At 33.6% G+C, this 24,062-nt stretch overlaps 1 pseudogene across 1 annotated transcript; it reads left to right on the top strand.

Annotated features, from left to right (window-relative positions):
- The first annotated feature begins 1,532 nt into the window (after window positions 1-1,532).
- Window positions 1,533-2,104, top strand: LOC308501921 (WASH complex subunit 3-like; annotated as a pseudogene). Its single transcript has one exon. The product of its transcript is annotated as a WASH complex subunit 3-like (transcript).
- Window positions 2,105-24,062: the final 21,958 nt, after the last annotated feature.

Here is a 24,062-nt window from a genome sequence, read left to right as displayed (position 1 = left end):
TTTAAACTGATCCTACAAGCGTATATGTATTCAAAGTATATGGGAATTATGATTACATAGATAGCGTAGAAATGATGACTAATTTTTAAGTAATACAGTTTTAATACACTCCAGAAATATTATTTGTTTTTGTTTTAACACAAGATAGATTTCCCACTGTGAATTGTTTGACTTACAATTACATATCACCCAATTAACTGGAATAAAATCTTCTAATGTTTGTTTAAAACAAACATGAAAAAGGTCATTCATTGCTTAGGAACATAAAGATGTTGGAATTGACTAGGGTAAAAATAGGAGATTATGCTTCTATGGATACATGTGAGGACAGTTTTAGGATGAGTGGCTTTAATGACCAGGGTAATCTGTCAAGTGATGAGAGAAAATAAGGATATCTGCTCAGTCTTCTTCTCAGATTTAGGATATAGGAAAATTTACGCTACGTCTTTGACAAGAAAAATGAAGCAAGTTTTTATGAAAAGATCATGAGCTTTGAAGTCATGTGGACAGACTTTTAAGTGCGATACCATCACTTCCTTCTAGGTATTGGTTTCCTTGTATGTAAACCCATGATTAGTAATGTCCACCTCACAATGTTGTTTTGGGAATTAACTGAAATAATATGTGTAAAAATATATGATATAAAATTGCTACTCAATAAACACTAGCTCATTTTATTTCTCCCCTCAGTTTTAAGAAATGTCCTATTTATGCTCATTTCAAGCTCTAGATGAAGTATTACATCAGGTATACATACAAATTCTCCAGGTATGGGTTAATGCTAAGATGACTAAACTATACATAAGAATGGTAACCTCTCTGATCTGAAAAGCTCATATAACAAAACAGTAATACTCTCCTACCAAATTAGAAGGAAATTTTCTAGATACCTCCTGTGAATTTAAAGAGACATTTATGGAGAGCAAGGAGAATACACCAGACTGGGAAATAGGGGATTATAACAATTAGGAACACAGAGAATACTGTTGAGGACAAGCCTATCGCTGTGAACAGATCACCTGGGCCTAGAGGTCACACCAGGCATTTGCCTCATGTACCCATTCACTCTGATGGAAAACAGAGACAGTGCAACCAATCTTGTGCTACAGCTCTGCCAACAAAATGATGTCCAACAGAAGTTTTGCAGTGAAAAGATCCTTCCTCCAGGAATTGTTAAGGTTTGCTAGGCAATGCTCTGTAATAGAAATAATGGGGTTTGGGTTAATGATAATTAGTCTTTGGACTCATTTTCATGCCAGAAGAGAAAATTGTTGTCAGTCCCTTGGCTTGTCCTCTGGAAAAATATTTGTAGATTCCCAGGTGGGAAACGTGAAAGCCCTAAAAGTAACTGAATTTCAAGGTGAAATTGTTATAGTTCCTCATTTTAAATGAACAGGTATTGAGATCATCTCTAACATGCGAGAAGAATTCATAGAAATGTAGAAAGGTCTTATTGAGAAAATGTGGGCAGGGCGAGGACATGTCGGGAAGGGGTTTCTGGGTAATCCCTGGGTCCCCCACCTACTGAGGAGATGGATGAGGACAGGTTTGATCTCATGGATTCAGGAATAGAACTGACCAAGGTGCCAGCTATTCAACAGGAAAGAATGGTGGTCTTTCTTAACTAGTTTGTGGTGCATACTACACAGGTCCTTAATTACTTTTCTATAATTTGTGAGGAGAAATTAGCACCTTTTTCTTCGTATCCAACCAATTGAAACAACTGTCAGTATTTTAGATGCAAAGTTGTCCTCTATCCCAGGCCTAGATGATGTACTTCCTCATGGAAGTGTCACTAGCATCAACAAATGAATCACATTCTGAAACCACTTCAGAGAAATCACAGCAGAATAGTTTACAAGACTCATGACCACAGGAAAGTGAAGTAACAGCAGAAAATATCTTAACTGTAGCTAAGGATCCAAGATAAGCCAGATATCTCAAAATGGCTCAAGTGGGTGTCCCAGTAAAGGCAATAAGGAACAAAATGATATAGGAAGGACTTGACCCAGATCTTGAGCAGCCAAATGCTCCAGGGCTTGAGGGTGAAGGTGAAAAAAATGCAAAAGAAAGACCAGATAGTGAATGTTCTCTTAGTGGCTAAGCTTAATTTCAATAAAAATGACACATGCATATGTAGGTATATATTTACATTCTATTAGAAAAAGAGCCTTAACTTTATCTCTCAGTCATAAAAGTGTTAAGTGGCCAAATTTCCACCACCAAGCTTCCTCTGTGTTGAAACAAAAAGTTTATAACCTAGCCAAAAAAAAAAAAAAAGTGTGGAAATTATAGTTCTTTAAAAAGAATATAGGTATGGGACAAATAAAGAACATAAAATCTTAAGAAACAAAAAAAATTCTAGAGTAGATAAAAAAATTCAGAAGGAGTATGCTATTCTCCTTTGAAAATTAGACTGGGAATATTATAGAACAAAAAAGGAAAAGCCTCTTATTAGAAAAATTATCAGGAGATTATAAGATTGAAAAGAAGAGGGAAGGCAGAAAATGTGAACCAGCAGGACCTAGTTTACTGATCAGTTGAATTAAATCAGCTACAATATGACACATCTCTAATAGAATATGTCATAATACATGCAGCTTGGCTCTCTGTGCCCTTCTCTTGTTTGTGATAAAAGCAAACATCTTATTTCCCATTGTTCTTTAAACTATAAACAGAGCTAGGACTAGAACCAACATTACCAAAGAGACTGCCAAAATGTGCTGATAACAACTAGTATGTTTCATAGCTGTCACATTTAGACTTCCTTTACACAAAAAAATCCAAAACAAGCCGATAAGCAACAACAAATTATGCCCACGTTATGGAAATCCAAACTAGTATTGTGTGTATATAAGGCAATGCATAAAATATGGAAGCTACTGAGGAAGTTCTAAGGTCTCCATTCTAAGTACCTGATAGTTCACTACTTATTCCTTCATAACACTCCTTCCTTTCCCCCTAAAAATGCTCAAAATTAGCCTCTTAAATTCAGTTAAAGAATGATAATTAAGCAGGGGTCACAGTATGGGGAAATTATGACCAGCTTTGCCATTCCGTTCCTAATTTTAGTGTGAAATAAAATATCCAAGATATCTTCAATGGAGAAGGCATCATTTTGTTCAGATAGTGCTGTGCTTAGATGTATGTCCCATTGGAACTGATTTAGTAGAAAACAGCTGTGATTCACAGAAATGTTAGTTATACACTTGAAAAAGCTTCCAAATTGATTTTGCAATATAACCTAATTCACCATAGTTTGCATAGATATTATTGTGAATTACCTATTTGTTTAGGAGCTAGACTGACATGTTTAACTGAAATAGAACCTCTGAAAATCAAAAGTGCTATCTTTCATTCTTTTCTTTTTCTCTGTTTAGCATTTTTCTACCTGCCTACAAGGAGCTCAAAAATTGTGATTATTTGGCAGAACTAATTATTGTAAATTTAAATATTAGCTCTGGAGAATCTAAGTGGCCCAAAGTCAATTGTTATTGGTATTCCCAAATATAATTGTTTTCTCTTACTTCCAGTCTTTCCTTTCTACCAACCTCTTCTCATTTTGTGTCTTTCCTTCTTTTATTCTTATTTTATAACTGTCCATTTCCATGGTAAAACCAATGACATCAATGACCATTTTGTAGTCCTACTGATGGCACTCATAGCTAATGGGGTTACTGACCACTGTTCTATTTCCTACGGAATGAGAAAGCGATGCTGAATTGAGTTAGATTCAGCTGAAAATGTACACATTAACCCCTGGCCAGAGTGCAGGTAAAACAAAAGCTACTGCTAAAAATAGCTCTTTTTTCCACTGTTAGTGTCATTTGCCATTTTTAAGAAACCAGGAAAAACTATTCATCAATATCAGTGTCTGGAGTTCATTTTATGATATTATCATTAATTTATTTAATTTTAACATATAACTAAATAAATTTATTTTTACTTAAAGCACAGTTTTTAAACACAGGTATATTTATATTGGTTCTCTTGCTAGAAACTCATTACTTGAAACAAAATACCTTTGTTCTCCTCTTATTCTTACAACTTATATGGAGCTATATTAAACTAGGTCTGTACAGAGTCTTTCATACTCTACCTACTTACATCTGTCCAAAGGGAAAAGAGGTACAATTTCTTTTTTTTTTCAGAAAATAAGAATTTTTCTGCACTGAATGTTTCTTGACAAAAGGAGAATCTGTTAAGTATTCATCATTTTAAAGCATAGAACAAGGATTTAATTAAAATCATAAAGAATGCACTCTGTAGAGTTCTCTTCTAGCATGCCTTGGTTTTTAGACATTGATTAAATAAGAAGAAACATTGGTAGGGATGGAATCTCTGACACATTTGAAATACTCAAGTTTTAAGGAACCTATTTTAGATAAAATGAGAACCCTTGCTGATCTTGGCCCAGTTTTAGAAATACATTGAAACCCTAGGCTTTTGTTATTTCTAAAATAGGTTAAGTGATTTTCTTTTCTTTTTTCCCTTTCTGCCTGAATGGACTAACATCTAAACACCCACATAGGTTTGTGAGGGCATTTTTTGAAAAATGGAGATCAGTTATATATTCCCTAACTCTTTTTACTTACAAAATAGATCTTTATGGTTTATTATTATTATTATTATTATTATTATTATTATTATTCTAGATTTATATATGTCAAAATTCTAATTGTTCAAATGAGTATAAAATACAAACACTGATCAAACAAACTAAGTTTTTGGATGGTAATCAAATATAACACTTGAAATGCTAGGGTGCACATTTCCTTAGATATTGGTACAGACTTCTGGATATTACATACTTGTTTGGATATATTGCAATGAGAAACAAGAACACGCTGATCATGGGGAAAGGGTCATTATTCTGTTGAACTAAATTTACTTTAAGTTCCACTTCTTTGCATAACAAACAATAGATTTTTTAGTCCAACTGTGCTAATACCTCTGCTGTGCATGTGCACTTTCCTGTATGAAAGTAATCACAGGCAATTGGCATGGGGTGGCTTAGAAGATAAGCATGTACATATATGCAGCTCCAACTAAATCAGGGAAGAAAACTTGCTTTGATTAGCAGGATAATCATACACATCTTAGGTGTAATGCGAACATCATGACTTTCTATCAACATTAATTATTCTTTTTCTTCCAGACAATATTATTGTAGCTCAGCTAACAGGATGAATCATCAAAACTTTCAGAGATAAAGAAAGGAGTCCAGTAACTAAATGTTGAACTTTCTTAGTATTTTTAGAATAGAACTGTTAGAAGAGGCAACATGATAAATCAACATATTCTATTAGCCATTCATATTCATAAGGAAAAAAATAATCATTTCACACTGAGAAGTAAGTATCCAAGGCCTAATAATGCATTAAACATGTATTTGTTATAAATGCTTTCAACCTTAATAAAACTAACCTTCACTTCCTTTTCTCAACTAAAATAAGTATGGAAAGCATTCCTCTAATAGATTTCCATGTATGTTGTTTTTATTAAAATAACATTTTATCTGATGAAACGAAGTACTAGTCTATGTAATTAAATAAAAATATGTAGGTCATTAGTAAACCAACTTATTTTGGCCTTGAATAAAGTGATACTGCATTTAGGTGTTTTCTTTTTGTTTTTAGTTTATAGATTTTCTAAATATCCAGATATATCCTCTTGATACATCCCTAGACACATTAAGTTGTGAACAAGAGACTCCACTCTTGGAAAGTGCAAGACATATTAATGGGTATAGACACAGCTCATAGGATCAATGGGAGAGTTAAAGAAATCCTCCCTTTGGCTAGGCTTCCAAAAATGACTTTTAATACCACAGTGGCACAGAGCCACAAGAAGGCTCACTGTCATGATCCATGCCAGTAAATGGGGTGCCCCCTACATACCCTTTCTTCTCTCATGACTCCGACCAAAGTATTATGTGAGTGTATCTGATATGCCAAACCTAAATCACATCTGGAACTCTAGCCACAAGGAAACTGACAATAATCAATGTTAAATTTCCAGCCTCAACATTCCAGAAACAAAGACTTGGAATGGGTTTTGAGAGAACCAACACACTTTCTAAATGTATTATATTTGGAAATGAAAATGTTTATGACTAGGGTTAAGTAGACCAAAATTGAACCCCACTGAAGGCAATTTTGTTTTACCATGGAGCACTACAATATGCTATAAGAGAATTCCATTTTTACATGATTTCTAGCTAAAAGAAAGGAATAAATGAATCATCAAAAATCCATCTCTTTTCCTTGGGGAGAAAAACCTTAATATTTCTGAAGTTCCTATGTACTGATGGAGTCAAAATGGTCATTTTCATTTATAAAGATGTGAAAGTCATGTTCATGAGACAGAGCGTTAATCTGAAGTTAGTTGTAATTTTCTTTATTTTCAGTTTTACTGAGATACAATTTGTAAACAAAATTGTAAGATAAAGTGTACAATGTGATGATTTGATATACATATATATTGTGAAAGGATTTCCCCAGTTACCTAACATACCCATCACTTTATGTATTTACCCTTTTGAGTGTGAGAACATTTGAGTTCTACTTTCTCAGAAAATTCTAATTATACAAATATAGTGTTATTAACTATAGTCACCACGTTATATATTAGATCCTCAGACCTTATTCATCTTATAAATGAAAGTTTGTACCAACCTGTCCATATTTCCCCCACTTCTCAGGCCCTGGCAACCATTTCTTTTACTTTCTGCAAGTTCAACTTTTTTTTTTTTAAGAGTTCACATATAAGTGATACTATGTGGTATCTGTCTTCCCCATCTGACTTATTTCACTTAGCATAATGCCCTACAGATTCATCCATGTTGTCACATGAGAAGGGAGGATGGGTAAATGTAATGTTCATTTACCCATACACAGGTGGAATGACCGTTTTGGGTCTTTTTTTCATGAGGGGCTCTCTTAGACTTTATCTCCAGCCTACCCCATTATAATTCCACAGTCTCCACAGTTTCAAAATTGAAGCTTATGAACAGTAAAGTTTGGCAGAAAACTTGTGACCAAAAGTAATCTTTAACATTCATGTATCTATTTCCCAAGTTCCCCATTTTCACAGTGTTTTAGATCTCTGTAGTTACTTCTCAGCTCAGTGGTATTTTTTAACAGTATCTTTTAGTTTTGTTTTTTTTCAGAGGGGTTATTTATGCCATCTACTCTAATATACTGCCAGAAATGTGAATCTATCTCCTAACTTATCTATCAAACTATTCATATCTCACTTTCCCAGGTATGTTTATCCTGCTCAAAAGACTCTGCGGACACAGTATAGCCAGTGAAGCTCTGTCATATGGAAAAACACACACACACACACACAAAAAAAAAAAAAAAAAAAAAAAAAAACTAGATTTATGGTGTGAAACTTGAAAAACAAAGTGAAAACCCTTTTTCCGTGGGTAAGAAAATGTTTGAAGTTCACATACAATAATACCCATGATATTGTGTGTTCTAGTGAATAAATAGTTATAAGTGACAATATTTAATGTCAACTCAGTATGAGTAAGAACATTTGAACAGAGCTTTCCTGAGAATAGACATAACTAGAGGTCCCCCTTTCACTGGAAATATTCCCAAAAGGGCTGAATGATTATTTTTCCATGTGATAAAAATAAAAATATATTATTCAGTGTTTGAATAGATGACATCTAAATTTCCTTGCATTTTAACATTCAAAAAATTAATGAATCAGTAATTTTAAGTATTGCAAAAATTTTTAAACCTAAAAAAATGACTACTCCTCCTTAGGTCCCAAATATCTGAAATATTTTCCAAGTTATCTTTAATCATTTCAATTTGTAAATCAGGCATCTCATCAATTAAATTATTCTCAAATAAAATACATTTTCTAAACATATCTTGATTTTATTTAATCTTGAATTTACTCTAAAAAACAAAGAAAAACATGTAATAATTTCATCATTTTTATTATATTTTCCCAAATGTTTCAATACTTATCAATTTAAAAATTTCCATAGTTAGGTTTTTTTTTCTTCTAACTTATATATCAGAAAAAAAGTATGATCACAAATTAAAAAGAAAAAACTCCATCCTATTAATATTGAGAGTAAATTTAGAGTTTGATTACATGGAGGAATCAGTACTCAGTTTGAATAACAGAGTGTTATAAATGAAAGCACAAATCATATCAAATTATAAGCATACATGAAGATACAACATAAAAAAATAGCCCAAATTCACAAATTAATTTCTTAATAACTTTTTTTGTATAATTTACACAGTAACCACATGAAATTGTCACTATCTGTATAAGTCAGACACCATTTGTTGCTCATAGACTTTTTCTTATTTGCTTGTTTATTTATTTTTTTTTACATTTCAGTGAAGCCAATGTAATGCTTCTTGCCATAATGTATTTCTAGAAACCAAGTCATAAAATAAGAATATTATAATCATATGTTATATTCTTTACCAAGTACTCAGCAGTGAATAAATCTTACCCTGAACCAGCATATGTCCTAAAGGCAAGATAGGATAGCCCATATAAGTCTATAATCATAAAAATAATCAAAATGATATTTAAACCACATAAAATAAACATGAATGAAATATGCACATAGATTACTTGGGGGGAAAACCTACAGGAATATAACATAAACTATCGTATGGGAAATTTGACCTCAAACTATTAGCTTAGCTAGAAGAGGCATCCAACATTTAATTAAGAGTGATTTTGCTTTATCATTTTAGAATTTAGAAGGGTATATAGAGGGATGATCCTGGTGTTTTTAAGAAGGTATGAAAGAATCTCTGAGTCATGCTCTTTTTTTTCCTCCGTAGTAGGCATTTTGCTCAGTAGTAGGCAGAAACTCAAAAACCAGCATGCTGATCTTGGAGGTACACTTGAAGGAGTATATTTAGTGCTTCTAGTTTTGTTTTTCCAACTGACAAGCATTTAAAATGTGAGGTGCTACCTTTTACCCAGCTCCAGCAAGAAGGAAGCATTTTTGTCCATCATCTTCAGGATTTAGTCTCTTCTGAGAGTTCACAACACTCCCTGATCCGAATGTTTATTTCCCCATCTTCCCTTCATAGCTTTCAACTTTCTCACCTCAACTTTGCTCTCATGTATTTGCATAACTAAGGAAAAAGAGAAAAATAAAGTATAAATGACTTTTTTAAATACCCTGCTGGATATGAATTGGTGACTTGGTCATTTTGAAAACTAAAGATGTGAAGATTGTATCTTAATAAGAGATAACATTTATGGAATAGCTTCTATGCATCAGAAACTGTGCTTAGCACTTTATGTTACTTATCTCCAATCTTCACACTGATTTGCAACCAAATTTTATTATTTCCATTTTACCGATGAAGAAATCAGGTGCAGAGACTTTAAGGAATTGTCCCAAGGTTGCACACAAAGTGAATGGAAAGCTGGGATTTAAACAAAGTCAATCTATCTCTAGATAGACCGCCTTTTTTTTTTTCTCTTACATTGACCTTCTAGGAACCTCGAGAATGATAAGGAAAGTCATTTGAGTTTTAATTTACAGAAAGGTAGATATGATCATTAATTTGTTTTCATGCAATATTACAAACATTTTTAAATGGTTATTTTGTGAGTCTTTATTATGTTGATTTTAGGAGTATTCAAAAAATCTTTAAGACAGTATCATAAGATCAGGGTGCTTACAGTCTAGAAAATAAAGGAGTTTCTTCCTGTAACATAGCATACAACCTTGCTAAGGTGATTTCCACAGTCTATTTTTCCCATTCAATAAATTTGCAAAGAATCATCAAATAGATAGCTTTGGCTTTAGCTGCATAAAAGAGGTGCTTTGATTTATGTTTTAAATAAACAGTAAAAGGTGGAGGGGTGTGGATTATTGTTAAATGATGCCAACCCTTGAGGTTCCCTTCATTCACCAACCTACACAGCTTAGGCAAATTCTACTGAGAACATTTCCTCTTGGGCATGCACATACTGGATCACAGATACTGCAGGGATTTCCCCGCTGAACTACAGCCACTAGATAAGCTCCCACAAGTTAACTAGTTTCAATCCAGAGATTTTGGAGTTCAGCATTTGGAAGTGCTTGAACGCTTCCAAATCTATTCTGGATGTTCCATCTGGCATCTGTATTCAATGACTCAACCAAAAAGAAAATTAAAAGCTGAAATAAACTCAGTATATGTGTTGAGCTCTTTACCCCTAACCAAAGCAGATGTAAAACTGTTTACTAGGCCATTAATTGAATTCCAGTTTTATGTAGGTTTATTTGTTTATATGCTTGTTTGTTTTTAATTCAGCTAGCTGGGTCAGTCAGTAAATAAATCTACATTTCTCTATGAAACAGATACAAAAACAATATAAACTATTATTCTGAACTAAACTGAAACCAAACTGGTGTTTTATTGAATCCAAATTCATAAAAGGAAAGGAGAGAGGAAGGTCCATGTTGGCTTCACAGATTGCATTGTGGTGACTTGAAGATCCTCTTGTGATACTGAATTTCAGTAACTCATCCCTCTCCTGCTGTTCTGTCTGACTTCCTTTGATATTATGCCAAAATTCTTTCCATTTGATGTCTTTGTTCACTATACAGACAGCCAAATCTCATACACACACACTCACACACATAAACATTACAGATATAATCTACTTTCATAAAGAAGAAATGATGGGAAGATGCAAATCCAGCATAATAAAATACTTTAAAATAAAATTTTTCTATTCAGGATGAGACAACTGGAAATATCTAGTGCTTAAATGTTGAAATTGAAAACTAGAAGTTGTAGAAAGACTTAGTGGGCTGGTCATTTTTTAAATCCTCACAATATCTCTAAGTACTCTCTTCTCCCAGCACAAGGTTTGCACTTGAAAATATTTGGTGATGGTACTCAATAAATTTTTATAACTAACTAACTAAATAAATAAATAAATAAATACACCTATAATTCCATTACTAAAGAAAAAAAAAACACGCAAAAGTCAATTGTCACTGCCAGTTCTACTAATTACACATTTCTCACTGGTTTTCAAGAAATTGTGTCATATCTTGGCCTTAACATATCTTACCAGCATTATTGCCTAAATTTCTCCTTCAGAATTTCTAAGTGACCACAAAATAGAAATAATTCATTCTGGTTGAACCAATAATTATCTCAGTGACTTTGTTAATGCTTTTCCTTTACTTATATAATCTCCCTATTGTTATGGAAAATTCTACTGTTATGATTTTATTAACCCAAGTGTGTTCCGTGGACCAGTAGCTTTAGTATCACCTAAGAGATATAGTTGGAAATTCACCTCATGCCTGCTCTGGATCTACTGAATCAGAATCTGTATTTTAATGAGATCCCACATAATGTGTATGCACATTGAAATTTGAGCCATTTCAAATGATAACTTTCCTGTGTTCCAGGCAAAACTAAGGAGAGCAATTTCAAATTGTGGAAATTTCTCCTTCACAGACATAGAGCTGTGGAAATAAAAGGAGTTTAATGTGTCAGAAGGGTGAGTAGAATGTGAAAAAGAAACAGTAGAAAGCAGGAAAGCTAAGCAAAGGCCAAATCATTCAATGGCTTGCTAAGGAGTACTATATATAATATATCCTGAAGCATTTGATGCAAGTAAATGATTGGCATATTTGATAGATTATTTTCCCAAAAAGTAAAAGGGAATTAGATAATATAAATAAGCATTAATAGTAAAGAGGCTAACTAGTAGGCAAATACAATAATTCTAATAAAGATTAGGGATTTGAACTAAAGATTTATGGTGGAGATTCATTCATTCATCCATTCATTCAACAGGTGTTAATTTTTTTTTAATTAAAGTTTATTGGGGTGACAATTGTTAGTAAAGTTACATAGGTTTCAGGTGTACAATTCTGTAATACATCTTCTTTATCTCACATTGTGTGTTCACCGCCCAGAATCAATTCTTCCATCACCATGTATTTGATCACTTGTATGCTCATCTACCACCTTCCTCCCCCTCCAAGAGGTGTTTATCTAAAAAAAAGTATTTTTAAATGCAGATAATTATAATTCAGGCACTCTAGCTAATGCTACTCGTTTCTCAATCTTTGAACTTAAAGCCACAAGTTTATTAACTACATGACTTGCTTTCTACACTATCACAGGAGAGAATTTTATAAAATGCTTTGCCACACATAAGTCACTATTTTTCCAAAACCCTGTAGCAGTTCCCTTGCCACTCACTACCAGGATTCAGAGTCATGCCACTTATTGTGTATATTTTGTTAAAGCCACACCCAGTCCTAGTAGAAATTTCTCCACAGAGATCAGCCATACAGTTCATCAGTGTCCCCAACCCTGGTCATGCTCAGAGTTTTCTTCAAACACAGCTCTACCTTTTCCAGAGTTCTCCCAAGCAATGACAAGAGAACATTTTCTGAACAATCCTTTATCTTTTCCAGAAAACATCCAACCTCATATGTAGAAGTTACTCAATAAATTCTTATTGAACCAAAACCATATACTTATTATACATATTTTTTGTTATATTCTTAGCTCCAAAAATATTTACAGTAATCTTTACTTGTGTGTGTGTGTGTGTGTGTGTGTGTGTGTGTGTGATTATCCCTCTGTTCAACAGAGAAAATTTTCACTTTCACTCTCTTTAAAAAAATGAACTTAAGTGTCATTTACCATTGAATATGTGAGATAATGGATAGTTGTTTATCATCGTTGCAACGTCTGAGGTTCACTTTCAACCTTCACAAAGAAACAAGTTCAAGTATCATATAAACATTTACTACAGTTATCCACAATTTTCACCAACTTTTACTATTCTAACATAATAATGATAAAAATAATAATAACAACTACTATTATTTACTGAGTGTTATTATGTGCCAGGCACTTTTATGGATTTGACTTAAATTTATTTTATCTTCACAATACCTCTATGAGAAAGTCATTGTTATTATTCAAACGTGCTGATTAGAAAACTAAGGGGTAAAAAGAAAAATAACTTGCCCAAGGTCATCCACTTTAATATAATCAGAATTTGGAAACAGAAAATTTGATTCCTGAGCGCACTCTTAAACACTGTCTAATATTATACTGATATTTTGGACTACAAAACATTTGTTGTGGGGCTTGTCTCATGCACTGTCGGATGTTGAGCAGAATCCCTGGCCTTTACCCACTAAATTCAAAAATGTTTCCAGGTGTTTTCAAGTGTGCCCTGGAAGGGAAAAATCACCTCCATTGAGACGCACTGGTGTACATTTAAAAAAAATTGAAACTATATTTAAATTCTCATTAGTCATTGACATGCCCTCACAACACAGTATGGTTGGATGATCTCGCTTCATCAAGATATAGACTAAATTAAGCACATTTTATTCTGGGCACTCATTGTCTCATTTTCACATCAGGATGTCTTTTCAGAGACAAAAGGTAATTTTAAAAGTTGGTCTTTGTCAGTCCTTTCACTCAATCTTTCACAATACCAATCAACTGAAAAAAAACACACAAAAAAAGACCATAATGGACTAAAATATCTGATGAGAAAAGATGTCTCAACAAGCCCCACACCCTTCTTCCCAAACTATTGTAAATGAGCCATTATGTGCAAGCTCTCAAGAAATACCTCTTAGGTAATAATGACTTATTTTAAAAGTGAATGCTTGACATTGACTCATGAGAATATAACCAGATGCAATTGCTCTTCATCAGCTCTTCAGATAGCCAGTTTTATACAGGAGATCAATTATGTTTAGAAAGTTCCAAGGCATTCTAAAAGATTGTTAATAACTTTTTACCCCTCAAATCACCATGATTTGAGAACCATGATTCTCTGGTTTCATTAGTGTCACACTTGCAGCCAGATTTTCATTATTTCTTGTGTGACACTGTATCACATTATTGTCAACATCAAGTAATGTAATCATAATCAACAACCACATCATCATCTGTTCAAACATAGTCATGTGGGGACTAGTGACATGTGTAAGTGCAGATTCTATGGAGAATTAGATAATTTTCTCTAATGATTGTTCTAATTAACAAGCCCTTTTACAAACTCCCAAACTGGTGCACCGGAGCTTTGTGTTCAGCAAACTGTGGGAGTAAGCACTTACAGAACACAACACTTATAATTTTCCATCGGCCATCTAAGCCACCTACCTAAATGGCATGAACATTTCACTGTTGAAAGAAGGTTCATATGCTATTGGTAAGATGTGACATTTTGCATTTTAATCCAAACCAGCAGACCAAAGTTCTAAGTGGACGTTTTACATTACCAGGGAAAAAATTTCTTCTCTAAGAGTATCCTTACCTTTTACTAATTTATTAGGCAAACACAGTACTGTTAGAAAACTGGTCAACTTTTTCATTGTGCTCTTTTCCTCTCATGTTTTTGTGGTTATTGCATAAACTGAAAGACATCAGTTTACTTGCCATTTGTATTGACTACTTTCAAAATATATAAATTACCATTCTTAACCACTATTTTGTTCACACTTAAATTTGTCAAACCTTCAAGTTTTTTCTTGATTTCAATATTTTTCTTGTAGAAAATGAAATTTCAGTCATGATGTCAGGATCATGTGGAACAACTTTTCCTAGATAAATTATCAGTCCTTCTATATTAGTTATCCATTGCCATAAGAAAACACCCCAAAACTCAGTGGCTTATAACAAACACCATTTTATGTGGCCCGTGAGTCTGTGCGTTGACTTGCTAGCTCTGCCGATCTTGCTTAGGCTCACTCAAACAAGTGCAGTCAGCTCATGAGTCAAGTGGGAACTGGCTGGTCCAGCACTCCCTCAGCTAGGACAACTCAGTTCTAATCCACATACTTCCTCATTCCCCAGCATGCCAACGTGTTAGTTAAGCAGTGTTCCAAAATATTGAGCAGAAGTGTTGAAGGTCTTGAGGACTAGACTTGGAAATGGTACATCACTTCTGCTTCTCTCTGTTGGCCAAAGCAAAGTCAGTGTAGAGTTAAGAGGAGGAAAACTAGATTCTACCTATTGATGAGAGGAACTACAAAGTCAATACAAAGAACAGATGTAGAAAGTAATGACTGTGGCTTTTTTTTTCCCTATCAACCACAACTCCAATAGTGGCAATTTTGAAATTTTGAATGCAAACAGAATGAGCTTTCTGTGTGTACAACTATGTTGTCAAAATATGGTCAGAACGGACTGATCCTGTCCAGCAATTTCATAGCTTACTGTGAAGTTGATTAAACTACCAGTTTATAGATGTAATAGGGGAGATGGCTCTTTATAGGAATGGTTTGAGAATTTCATGATATATGCTAAAACTCTTTCTTTACTAGTAAACATTACAACACAAACACAGTAGCAGAGAAAAATGTTAATAATGTCTTTACAGTTTAGGCTTATTTTGGTAAAGTTCAGATAATGCAGAACCCTATGGATTATTATTGTTTTAAGTCAGTAGGATCTCTGTGCATAGATGGGATGTGAAGCAGATGAAAATGAGGCAAAATGTTTTGTTCTTTAATGTGGAAAAAAACTGTAATGTGCACACATTCCATTTCAATAGAAAAACCCCATGCAAATGTAGTATTCCAAGCAGAACTAAGACTCACTATAATATTGCCTCGTAATGTTACTTCTAAAAAGCTATTATAAAGCTTAGTTGGATTTCAGTAGTCTTGTTGCTCATGAATGTTCAAACACTAGGGAAAACATATATAGAAAAATTATCTGTTTTCAGCCACAACAAAGATGGTTTCTTTTGTTCCTACTTACTGCGGACTATGCACAGAGGTTTAAGTAGAAGAACCCAAATTTGGGAAGTAGAAGAAAAATATCACCTATGTTATAAAAAAAAAAATGTTAAGTGAAATAAGTCAGAAAGAGAAAGACAAGTACCATATGATCTCACTTATATGCGGAATCTAAAGAAAAGAATATGTGAATGAACTAATCAGAGACAGTTTTGAGGACACAAAGAAAAAACGGAGAGTTGTTAGATGGGCGGGGGCGTAGTGGGGTTTGGGGATAAGGGGAAAGGTGAAGGGATTGGGAGGCGGCTGGTGGCCGCAAGATGGCCTCAGGGTTTTCTGGAAATTAATTTGGGGAACTTATTCAATAATGTTGTAGGGGTTTTGTTGGGTATCCGATGGGCATGCGTCCTATTTGGGAGACCACCTCAGGGATACTGTGGATGTCTGATCGTGGCGTTGTGCACCAGAGGCTAAACATTAATGAATGCCAACTATAAAAAAAAAAAAGCGAATTATATGTGAATTATATTAAAGGCACACACATTTTTCTGACTTACTCGAAGGTGGCAGACTGCTTCAATCCTTTGAGAGAGCATCTGCTTGCATTGGCACATGACTTCTGACTACACCTGAGAATGCTGTGTGCTAAAGTCAGCAATAAAAAATGTGTACGTGAATATCACTTTGCAAAATGTGTTCACATAATTTGCGATCATGTTATTTTTATCACATCTATAAGCAATACAGTACATTATAATTATGCTTTTTAGATGAAAACACTAAAGCTCAGGGAGATGGATAACTTGTCAAATGTCACGCTATGTATACATACAAGAACACAGAAGAAGTGTGGTTCTCAAATTCAATGGCCAGGGCTCTTCTCCATACACCATGACACCTTGTTCAGATAAAGATTGACTAATGATGCTGTCGTGTAACTCCAAACACCAAAGAGAAATAGAAGTGTGCCAGGGGTCATTAATTAAATATAACTAGGCTCCATGTCTAACTAACTCAGAAGATGGTTTTAAAAGTCTCAAGGATGCACTCCCGATCCTACTCCCCGGGAAAACTCATGTTGGGAATAGAGGCAGGCATAACAGATTTTATCGAGAAAGAAAGTTTGGTGACTAGAGAAATAATAGTTCTAAATGTTGTGGCAGTCACTTAAATTCATTTAATGGATGCATGGATAGATGCCTGTGTCCTAGAGAGAGAATAATAGGGCTGTGATTAATTTTTTAAAAAAGTAGTTTCACTACATTCTGTAAACTTTGCATACAAGCAACCCCATAAGATTCTTTTATCCAAATATAACCTAAAAGAGAGATAGGTATTTGCCTCCACTCTGCAGTGACAAAGAGCCCCCCAGTAGATTTATGGTAATGCTGACTTTCACTTAGTGGGTCACTGGTGACTGGTGGGAGACTGATTTCTACTTGGACAATTGTGATGCCCAGTAAGAGATCATGGTGTGAGCAAAGCAATAGGATAAGAAGATGAATTCATAAGCACAGTGAAACAAAAATGTATATACTTCGTCTCAGATGTTTTTGTTTTTTTTTTAAATATAAGTGTTTTCTACTTCCTAAAAAGGAGTACAACTTTGCTTTTTAGCTTCAGGTTGCCTTCCCCAGTTTCCTCTGTCCTATTCCAGGATACTCAATATTATTAAGTGATTTGTCAAAAAAATTCAAGTCCCTGTCCATTTAAAATTTCAAGAACTAGGAGGAAAACCCTTAGTGATTCTAGGGCTTTTCAACCATCTATTCACCCTTTGCTATCACTCTTCAGGATTGTGTACATTCTGAAATCAGGGAAGAGACATGGAATGCATGATAACCTCCAGGCAAGGTACTTCATTCCATGCGGCCTGTGAACTCCAGTGTCTATCTCTGCTCCATTTGATCATATGTGTAGTTTGGCTCACCTGATATCCGTGTGTATGCTAATATTTGTTTTCATAAGCGTAGACCTGGCCATTTTCTCCATTTGGAGGTACCCTCACTTGACGGCCTCCTGGCCCCAAATCCAATTTTTTATTGACTGGCTTTCTCCACCCTTCCAAAACACCAAGAAAGCGCAAAAACTCTGGATTGTCTTCACTGCAGACTGAGGAGTTCAGGACCCCATCTGAATTTGCCAAGAGGCATCCATCTACACTCCCCACAGAAATTGGTCCTCTGCTCCTCCCATGACTAGGCAACATGAAACCAATGAAATCTTTCTCTAGGTTTGTAGTACCCCAAGAAAATACCCATGGAACTAGGACACTGAACCCAATATGAGTGTTTTGACACTTTTATATTCATGTTTGCTCTCTATAGTCTCTTTTCCTGATTCTTTCTACCAGAAATTTATCCCAGATTAAAGCCTCATCCTTCCTACTCCATGGTTCATTATAATATTTCTATGCTGCAACTATTTAAGATTAGCTATTGATACTAAAACTTAGCTTTGAGATTTCTAAGAAAAAATATTTTCTTTCTCAACAAAGTCTAACTTGCCCTTCATGGGACTTAAAATCTTAAGTTTTGCCAAAGCAATGACATATTTGTTCTGGCACTATCTTCCTTTGCCCCGAGGCCATAAATGACTCTTCCATTTTTTTTTACAATGTCAGTGTCTGAAACTTTATTATTTTTAATAGATGCATTTCAAAACCAAAAACCTCCTAATGTCACACACAATTCCATAACCAAATGTTTCAATTTTATCAACATTCTTTAACTGCTTACATGTCTTCTTTCAAAAAAGTACAATCTAAGACATCTTGACAAGAAAGCTTTACTGACAAGAAGATATTTTGAAGCTGATTTTAAAGCTGCCCAATCATTATATTTTCTTGCAATTACCTGGAATAATAATAAATTCAACAGAACAGAGAGATAAGCTGAGTTAGGCAGCATCTGATTATAGGAACCAAAACACTGAACAAGAGCATTGTCTTCTCACCTCCTCCTACCCCTCCAAGATTACTCAACAGCTGCTACATGTGACTAAGGAGAAAAACAAACTGGAGTAACTGACCAGGGTACAGGAGAACAGACTGGATGGTAAGCATTGGTCTATAGGACAAAATGAAAGATTTCAGCAAATTAGTTTTGGTGGTCTAATAAGTTATGTATCATATATCTGTTAGTTTTAGGGTTTAAACAGATGCTTTATGCCATGAACAAAAATTAACTCAAAGTGGATTAAAGATTGAATGTAAGACCTGAACCATAAAACTGTTAGAAAAGAAACAACAACATAGGGAGTAAGCTTTTTGACATGGGTCTTGGCAATGAATTTTAAAAAAAAAAATAGGACAGCAAAACAAAACTAATGAAAGCAAATATAAGCAAGTGGGACTGCATCAAACAAAAAAGCTTCTGCATGGCAAAGAAAATCATCCACAAAATGAAAAGTCAACCTCCCGGAATGGGAGAAAATATTTACAAATAATACATCTGATACAGAGCTAATATCATGTATTAATATCATGTATTACATATATACTCATACAACTCATACATATATGTATTTTATATATATAAATATATATATTTATATTTTATATTTATATATATATTTAAATATATATATATTTATATTTTTTATTTTATATTATATTTATTATATATATAAATATATATTTATGTGTATGTATTTATTATATATAAATATATATATTTATGTATATATATTTATATATATATATATTCTCATACAACTCAGACACCAAACAAACAAGCTAACAAACAATCTGATTAAAAAATTGGCCGAAGATCTGAATAGACATTTTTCCAAAGAAGACATACATGTGTCCAACAGGCACATGAAAAGATGCTCAACACCATTAATCATGAGAGAAATGCAAACCAAAACCACAATGAGATACCACCTCACAACCTGTTTGAATGGTTATCATCAAAAAGACAAGAAATAACAAGTGTTGGTGAGGATGTGAAGAAAAGGAAACTCTTGTGCACTGTTGATGGGAATGTAATTGGTGCAGCTTCTATGGAAAACAGTACGGAAGTTCCTCATAAAATTATAAATAGAACTGCCATATAATCCAGCAATTCTATCTGGGTATTTATCTGAAGAACTACCATATAATCCAACAATTCTAATTCAAAATTACATATGCACCTCTAAATTCACTGCAGCATTATTTGCAATAGCCAAAGTATGGAAACAACCTAAGTGTGCAACTATGGATACATGGATAAAAAAATTGTGCTGTGTATATATACACAATGGAATATTATTCAGCCATAAAACAGAATGAAATCTTGTCATTTGTAATAAAAATGGATGGACTTTGAAGTCATTATGCTAAGTGAAATAAGTCAAACAGGGAAAGACAAATATGTGGTCTCATATATGAAATTTTTAAAAAAAAGAAAACAAAAAAGAAAATCAAGCTCATAGATACAGAGAATAGATTGGTATCTGCCAGTGGGGAGAGGTGGGAATGGGAGAAGTGGGTGAAGGGGTTAAAAGATACAAACTTCCAGTTATAAAATAAAAGAGTCATAGGGATGTAATATACACCATGGTGACTATAGTTAATAATACTGTATTTGCATATTTAAAAGTTGCTAATGGAGTTAATCTTAAAATTTTTCATCGTAAGAAAAAAATTGTAACAGTAAGGTGATGAATGTTAATTAGACTTATTGTAGTGATCATTTCACATTGTATACAAATGTCAAATCATTATGTTAGACACCTGAAACTAATATAATGTTATGTGTCAATTATGCCTCAATTAAAAATATATATGTCTATTTAAAAATATAGATGCAGAATGCAAGGCTGCTAGAAAATATTAGTGTGTTATCTGGAATAACACTCTATTTATTTATTATTTTTATTCCAGCTTTATTGAAATGTAATTGACATATACCACTGTATTAGTTTAAAGTATACAACATAATACCATGTTACAATACATATTGTAACATGATTACTACAAGAAGTTTAGTTAAAATCCATCACCTCACATCACATAGTTACCTTTTTTTCTTCTGATAAGAATTTTAGAGATCTACTCTCTTAGTAACTTTCAAATATATAATACAGTATTGTTAACTATCTGTAGATGTAAATATGATTTCTTATTTTAGAAAATAGAATACCCATAGAATTATCAAATGTGATTTATTCCTGTATATACATAGAACTTCATTAGGAGGGTATATGAAGATATTTCATTTAAAAAGTTGAATGACTGAGCCAATAAAATTTGTGCCATTGTTGATAATGTGGTGTCAGTTGTATGTACAAGCAGATGAAGTCTGAGACACTAAGGTTGCAGGACTTAGCTGCATTGGGATGGATGTAAGACCCATAAAGCTTTTTCAGCCCAGTGGTTTTCAAACCTTGCCTCACAGTGCCATGTGGGTCTGTGAAGCTGCATGCTTATGGAAAACAAAGTAAAACAAACAAACAAACAAACAAACAAAAAACCTGTTGTCAGTCAGAGCATTTACACTGTTTTACATACTAACGTTCCAGTTGTTACATACTAACAATGTTACATACCTTTAAAATTTTCCTTTAAAATTTTTATTTGAAGGAATTTTCCATTATTACAAGAAATTGAAATGATAAATGATATAGTGACAGAGATATAGAGGGTTAGATGTTGGTGATGATAATGTGGATAGATAGATGATATAAGATAGATGATGGTATGATGGATAGATAGATAGATGATAGATAGATAGATAGATAGATAGATAGATAGATAGATAGATAGATAGATGATAGATAGATAGAGATGGATGGATGGATGGATGGATGGATGGATGGATGGATGGATGGATGGATAGATAGATAGATAGATAGATAGATAGAGATGGATGGATGGATGGATGGATGGATGGATAGATAGATAGATAAGTCTATGAAAACCTCTACTTTAACCTTTAAATTAAATGTTTTCCTAATCAGCAAGTCCACCTTGGTTTATGGTGATGCCTTGCAGTTGCTGGGCAAGGAGGACTAATTTGGTTTTCTTTGATGGAACGCTTAACTATTCCAAGCACGGTGCATGCTACCTTCATCATTTAATTCATCCTCACCAGAATCATCTGAATGGTATCATGATATCCATTTTATTAATGAAAATAAGCCCAGTAAAGTTAAGAAACTAGTTCAGAGCCAGTGAACTTGAAAGACAGAAGTGCTTTTCAAAATTAACTCAGGTCTGACAATTCAAAGTCCATACTTTTGCCCTACACCTATATTACCACGTTGCCTATAACATGGTGTTAAGTGGTAAGTAGTATAGATACATTTGCTGGGCATGTAGTTATATTTGCTACTGTAGTCTTCATGGTTCAAGTGAAGGGAATCTTTCATCTAAACTGAGGGATGAAAAATCACCAAATATTTTGTAGCATAAAATTCTAATATGTATGGCTCCACGTTAAAAGTCTTTGTCTGATTCTTTAGCTTTGAATAAAAGTCTGTTAATCACAGCTTTTGTAGCTACAGATATTATCTTATACCTGTTCTTCAAACATTATACTTTCAACATTGATTATTTTATCCCTCAAATATGCATATTTTGAGATAATTTATTGCCAAGCAATCAACTACATAATGTAATTTTTTAAACAGACTTAATTTTCACTTTCTTATATCTCCATATTATGCTTCAGTACATTATTCAAGAAACACATTATTCTTCCAAATTTACTCTCTAAAATGATGTTTCAATAATATGTCAAGTGTTTAAGTATGTTTATTCCATTATATGATCAATTCCATTTAACAAGACATTGTGACTGAAAAGTTAGCCAAAATTCATTAGGAACAGAAACAAAATTAATGAAACAGAAAAACAAATCAAAAGCTGACTACATATTTTCACTAATGGCAGGCATTATGAAGACATCCTAGGTGAAAACAGTAAGTAAGAAATTAATCATGAGAGAATCAGCTACATTGCAACTAAGAAATAGAACCACAGGACTGACAACAGAAGATGTAAGTTCAAATCCCAACTATGTCACATACCGACAAATTTAGCAAGTAACTTTATGTGTATAATTCTCTATTTTATATCTCTCGATGGAGGTTGGATTTATTTTATGTTTGATGAGTTGTCTTCAGAAAGATTTAATGAGGGGACTGAAAGATTACATTTGACATTAAGAGGCTATCATAGAATCCAATGCTGAGGTGATGGTGCCTTGAAGTAGAATAATAGCAGTGGCGGAAGAAAATAGACACACTCCATAGCAGAAGGGAAAGTGCCAAAAATAGAGAGTAAGAACGTGGTGTAAAGGAGGAAAGAGGAAAATTGTAAAACACGATGTCACAACAGTCAAGGAAAAAGTATATTTAAAGAAGTTGGAAGTATTAAATGTTGCTGAGAAAATGAAGACAAGATAGTGACCACTGGTCATTTAATGACGGTCACTGAATATCTTGAGCAAAATAGTTTTAGAGAAATACTGTAGATAAAAGACCGGGTAGAGTAAGGAGACAATACGGTGAAGACAGCAACTATAAAGCTACACTATTCTCAGAAGCTATAATGTGAGGATTCTTGCAATGATTTTGGAGTTCTTTGGGCAAAACAACTACAGTATAATAAGATAGTGAATATTATCAGCATATGTGTGTAGATAAAATTTCTAAATATGGACAGTAGCATAAGAATGGTTTATTATTCATATTTTATTTAAAGTTATTGATTAGAAATTTTCTAACCTTCATGAAAGTTGCAAAAATGGTATTATGAACATCTGACTATCTTACTAAATACTAAGTGAAGGGGGTTGTTAGTTCAAAGAGCTTTTGTATTTGGTTGTGTTGATATTATTGTTTTTAATATGAGCAATACTAAAGTATCAGCTTTCATTTTAGAACATTATTTGTAATCTCTGGTCAACAAATACACACAACAGCCATCCATCCCATCCATCCTCCAGCTTTCTCTTTTCCAGGATTGTTCTGAGTTTGAAACATTAAATATCTAAATATTAGCTACAATTTCCAGAAGTTAGGGGCAGGAAGAGGAAGCAAACATTTGTGTTCACTATCTTGATTCACTCTTGTATTTGTGATTATCAAAACACCAGAGTTAAGATGTCAATGGTGGATGGAGTCCAGCCCATCTCAATGGGTTTAGTTAGACAAATTAAAGTCCAGCTCAGAAGATTATAAAGTTTACATTGCATTTGTCACTTTGGTTTGGGTGGATTTCACATATTTAGCAATTTTAATATTGGTTTCAATGTTGTCCCTCCATTAATCTACCCTTTATATCCAAACACTCATATGTCCAAATAACTCAGTAATGTATGTCATACTGTGC

The sequence above is a fragment of the Rhinolophus hipposideros genome, assembly GCF_964194185.1.
Source record: "Rhinolophus hipposideros genome assembly, chromosome: 9".
Taxonomy (NCBI): Eukaryota; Metazoa; Chordata; class Mammalia; order Chiroptera; family Rhinolophidae; genus Rhinolophus; species Rhinolophus hipposideros.
This window is presented reverse-complemented; position numbering and strand designations above follow the sequence as displayed.